We start from the raw sequence: 5,672 nt of genomic DNA, 5'->3' as shown, positions 1-5,672 counted from the left end.
ATCTCCATTGACTTTTGAGACCCACAGATGCCCACTTGCCCTATTCTGTAGCTACTGTCCTTATCTAACTCTGATGTGGCTTCCTGTTTCTAGGCCTCTTTGAACTTTAACTCCCAAGTTACTGAAATGGATGCTTTACCTGCTAGCCCTCTCCACATCCACTCCCTGTCTGATTACCTATGTTTTGCTGCTACATAGTTGACATGATATCAAGTAATTTCTTATGCTTTTCTGCATTAGAAGAATGCATTTCTATTTTGTAGAAAAGATAGTACTGAATGGAAGAACACTGAATTCCCCATAGCTTCTTTAAAACTACCTGTGGGAAACAGCTGTTCAAGATTAAGACTTAACTATTCAAGCCTGACTCTATCCAGTCATGTTACAAACTGCTTGCTGACATAGTCCACAAAAGGAAAGCACTTTTGAACATCAGAAGGTAAGTACAAGCTTGGTCTTTTCTCCCCAACTCCCTCCCCACCAGACCAATGGTTGACTCAATGTTTTAGTAGATTGAGGACAATGCTGCAAGGTACTCAGAAAACTGGGGGTGAATACATTTCATAATTTTCTAAATTTATCTCCCACCTCACCCCTAGTTAATTTGGAATGGCAGTAGTTATTTAGGTTTTCTGTTTTACCTTGCAGGGCAAAACTCTTTGTTTGCAAGTATATGCTTCGAGGCCAAATTCAACCTTGAAAATGGGTTCTATTGGCTTTACACAGTATTTAAAGTTCTCTTGAGACCACATTTAGAATTAGGAAGCTTTCATGTAAGCATACGGCTTGCAGGCTTCTTTAAAAAAAATGAGAAGACTCATCTACACTGAACAATCCCCCTGTGTAGTGCCTTGTGGCTAAGCTGGGATTCAGAGAGAACATGAACTTTCTGTTTTGATATTGGTAATTATATCTGGCCCTTTTCTTTCACATAATGAACATGTTTTGATTGTGGGTTTTTGTTTTTTGTTTTTTACAATATTGGGGTTTGAACTCAGGGCCTCATGCTTGCTATGCAGACTCAACACTGCATGTACTGATCTACTAGTCCTTTTGTGTTGGTTGTTTTCAAGAAAGAATCTCATTTTATGCCCAAGCTTACCTGGACTGTGATCCTTCTATTTGTTCTTCCCTTTGTCTCTGGGATGACAGTTGTGAGTCACTGCTCCCAAGTATTGTGCTTCCTTATAGCTTGGGATAATAAGTGTGTACCATCACTCCCAGCTATTGGTTGAGAGAGAATCTCAATAACTTTAATGATTGTGCTGGCCTTTAGCAATGATCTTCATTCTCTGAAGTAGAAAGTGCCCTGAGCTACTGTGCCCAGCCTATGTTCTGTTCTTATCTAGGCATTTGAGTTTTGCAATTTCTATACTATGTACTTTGTCTTCTGCCATTCTTACCTCTTGACACCTTTTATTTTTTGCTGTAGTAGGGATTAAACTTTGCTCATGCCAGGTAAGCTACCACTTGAGCCATGTTCCCATGACATTCTTTCTTTCTTTTCTTCCTTTCTTTCTTTTCTTCCTTTCTTTCTTTTCTTTTTTCCTTCCTTCCTTCCTTCCTTTCTTTCTTTCTTTCTTTCTTTCTTTCTTTCTTTCTTTCTTTCTTTCTTTCTTTCTTTCTTTCTTTCTTTCTTCTTTCTTCTCCTTCCTTCCTTCCTTCCTTTGCTTTCTTCTTTTGACCATTCTAGGAGTTGAACTTGGTCTTGCTCTCTCCCTAGCTCAGCGTTTTTTTGCTTATGGCAAGTGCTCTACCCAGTTAAGCAACACCTCTAGTTCCAGTTTTTTGCTGTGACTAAAGAGAGATAAGAATCTCAAGAATTTGTCCTCAAGGTCTAGCTTCAAACAGCAACCCTCAGATCTGAGTATCTTGAATAGCTAGCATTTTAGAACAAAAATTTTAACAAGCCCTGCAGGTAACTGATGAAGGTGATCTGTGTACATACATTGGAGAGAAAAATCACTGCCTGAGGGCATTCTAGCATCTTGATTTAAAAATCACCCTGAGGCTGTAACTTTCTAATATTCTTTCCTGAAAACACATTCTAATGTTGAGAATGGAGTTTAGGAGGAGATTATATGGGGTGTGGGTTCCAGTACCATTCCTTTCCCTTTCAGCTTTGAGACTAACAAAACCCATGGATGGTCAAGTCCTGTCCAGAAAATAGCAGTGTTTGCACATAATCTATGCATATCCCCCCATATACTTTAAGCCATCTCTAGATTACTTACAATGCTAATGCTATATAAATGCTATGTGAACAGTTTCTGTACTGCATTTTTAGGGGAGAAGGACATGAAAAAGTCTGTACATATTAAATATAGATCATTGTTTTTCCAGATACTTTCTCTCCATGGCTGAGTGCTCACATCTAGAGCCCTTGATTGCAGGAACCGTAGATATGGACTTTTGATTGTGCTTTAAAAATTGCACATTCATAAAGCCCAGGAAGGTCCATAAAATGGGGACTTTAAGAATACTTAATTCTTGATAAATTTCATGAAGTTCCTTTATAGTAATAAAAGCTTATTAGAAATGAGAATACGATTGTGGCAAAATACAGCCTCAAAAACTACTTCTCTTCAAAAGAGGCACTATTAAAAAGCATTAGACAGTACTTGAAGTTGAGTTAAACAATTTAGGGCATTGTCTTTTAATTTTCAGAAAATCAGTTAAGAAGCCAAGCTCTGGTGGCTCATACCTATAATCCTGGTTGCTAAAGAGTTGAGTTCCAAAAGAATACAGTTTGAAGCCAGCTCAACACAGAAAAGTCCAAGAGATTCCATCTCCAAAGAAATCAACAAAAGCCAAGCCAGGAGCATGGATGAAGTGGTAAAATGCAAGCCATACAATTGCAAGCCTTGAGTTCAAATCCTAGTATAAGCAAAAGAAAAAAAACAATTGCAAGCCTTGAGTTCAAATCCTAGTACAAGCAAAGGAAAAAAAAGACAAAAAGATTTTCTGTTGAAAGTTAAAAGATCATCCATTGATTGGTTATATAATTCAGAAAACAATCATCAATCTACTAGTTATCTATCTATCTATCACAAAACAAAATGCAGGAGGACTCCATACAAAATGACCTCCTCTGGCATCTGTGTAATGCTAGCTAAGGTTCCTTTCTTTTTTTTCTTTTTTTTGGTGGTTGAACTGAGGGCTTGGATGCTGTCCTTGAGCTTCTTTTGCCCAAGGCTCTATCACTTGAGCCACTGCTCCACTTCTGATTTTTTGGTACTTAATTAGAGATAAGATTCTCACAGGTTTCCTGCTCAGTCTGGCTTTGAACTGTGATCGCCAGATCTCAGCCTCCTGAGTAGCTAGTATTAAAAGCATGAGCTACTGGTGCCTGGCTAGGTAGGGTTCTCGACTCAATGGTTCATACTCATAATGCTGGTGCATCTTAGACTTCCCTTGATATATTTCTGATCAGGATTAGCCAGAACTCTGTTACACAAACCAGTAGTCTACAGTAATTATGGTTCATGCTCTGGTCAGCTTGGGGAAAAAAAATCAAGTTTCCTTCCATTGCCATATCAGTTATAAAACGTGGGGGGGAAATAATGGTAGGCAACCAATCATATCAGCTTGTTTTGCAATTAGCTATTTCATTTTTATGGTTACAGAATATTAGGACTGTAGTTTAGAATGAAATGGTAGAGTAAAAAGGAGAGGCTATGGTTTGAATTGCCTCTAGGGATGGTGTGTGTGGTGGTGGTAGGGAATGTAGGGTGGGAGTGATATGAGAGATAACCTGTAGTGAGGGTTAGACTCTCTTAAAAATATTTTAATACTTTATGCCTCAACTAAGAATGCCTTGGCAAGAACTGAAAATATTTGTAAAGCTTGTATTACTACAAGAAATATAACAAAAACTACAGCAGGTAACATCTCCTATCAATGACCTTCCAGCATCTATTTATAAGATTACTTTTGTATCATTATACTTTCTACTTAAATATTAACCCAAATCTAACTTTACCTTTTTGTAACTCACTCACATGAAAGACCAAATAGTGCCTTATAATGTTTCATTTTATCTTCTATCATAGAGCTTACACAAGATGTTCTGGGGGAAAAAAAGAAATATCAAGCATAATCCTTTTGTTTATTTTTTTGCTTTTCAGAATACTTGAAGTACTTTAGAAGAATGACCCCGATACAAGCAGGAAGTATCCACCTAACACCTGAGGAGGACAAAATCAAAGTTGAAAGAGGGGAAAAGCACCCCTCCTCAAAAACAAAACAACAACAAAAAAAAAACCCTTTACTTTCAGTGTCTGTCCATTTTTCATTGCAGACTATAGAAAATTTCTTCATGCACTAGTTACTGGAAACTGATGATCTATCTACACTGATCCATTTATTCCCCCAACCCAAGCCCTCAAAGGGGTTAGAATCTTGTCACTCCCAGACCATCTTAGGAATTAGGGCAAAAGGTTTTTATTTGTCTTATTCAAGTCTGTATTCTTGAAAATGAACATTCTAGTCACCATAAGCATTAATACTATTGTACCTAAGAAACACATGGCTTAAGATGCATGTAAGCAGAAACCAGTCTGAAGATGTCACTCAACAAAAACATTTCCAGAAGCTTAACACTTAATTGGCCTTATTAGCACCATCTGCTCATCAGTCTTGCTTGTGGAAAAGTGTTTTCATCAGATATCAACAAGTTGAAAACAAGGCAGATCACCACACTTTCTTTTGAATTTGACACCACATTTTGCCTGCCTCTTATCACAGTTTTAAATCCTCACATTAAATAAGTGAGCTGAATTCCAGCACTTACATTACACATAAGATTCTATTTTCCTCACTGATCTTTGGGTATGTATGAACATTCACAAATTATTTTCTCCCCACACCTGCTTCCTTCAGATTGTTTAGCTCATATACATCTACTCATTTTCCCTATTTCTCAACAAATCTGATTATGTTACAACATGAAACACAGAGTTATTCATAGTAACATACAGAAATTATAGTCATATGCTGGGAGTTAAACTAAAATTATTCCTACCATTGATAATAAACTTCAAAAACTTACATATTGCTTTATATATTCCACTTTGTATTTTCCAGGAATTAATATTTAATAAGTTTAGCACCCTATCTGAAAATCCATCTTTTGCATTATCTCCATTGTAGTTTCATGGTTTTGTTTCTCAATATAAATAAATGGTATTAGATTTTTAGTTAATAATACTATTTTCACAAAAGATCCCACTTTTGTTGCTTATCGTTTCTTGAATCTATTTCTTTCTTTTGAACTGATTTTTTTCTTTCTCAATGTGTCTTTAATATTTTTCATTGAAAAATCTGTATGTAATGATCCCATGGTGTTTGAATGTGTTTCAGTGGTCTAGTGTTGAATAACAAATCATCAAATACTTAGTGTCTTGACAGAGTAATATTTATTTTCCCCACAAATATGCAACTTTGGTGGGGTGTTTGTGTCAGCTCCATATGTTGTCAGCTGTAGTAACTCAACTGAGACACGAAGGAACTCTGTCCAATGTAGGGCATGTACATAGCTGGAAAAAATTGGGGGTTCAGATAGAGCTAAAGTCTATAGGCTTGAGTTCTCTTCAAGGAGTCTTTCTATGATCAACTCACAAAGGATGTCTGTGTCTCTGTGCATTCATTTCAAAGGAGAATTGAATGGTAAT

General features: G+C 36.8%; 1 long non-coding RNA gene across 1 annotated transcript; it reads left to right on the top strand.

Moving 5' to 3' along the window:
• The first annotated feature begins 252 nt into the window (after nucleotides 1-252).
• On the top strand, nucleotides 253-5,165 carry LOC122116993. The gene is made up of 3 exons (XR_006149049.1): nucleotides 253-439; nucleotides 2,668-2,835; nucleotides 4,128-5,165. It is a non-coding gene; the product is annotated as an uncharacterized LOC122116993 (long non-coding RNA).
• The last annotated feature ends 507 nt before the right edge of the window (nucleotides 5,166-5,672 follow it).

Source organism: Dipodomys spectabilis, unplaced genomic scaffold (assembly GCF_019054845.1).
Source record: "Dipodomys spectabilis isolate Male_0828 unplaced genomic scaffold, ASM1905484v1 ptg000138l, whole genome shotgun sequence".
Lineage (NCBI taxonomy): Eukaryota > Metazoa > Chordata > Mammalia > Rodentia > Heteromyidae > Dipodomys > Dipodomys spectabilis.
The sequence above is the reverse complement of the archived record's forward strand: the minus strand, read 5'-3'. Positions and strand labels throughout refer to the sequence as shown.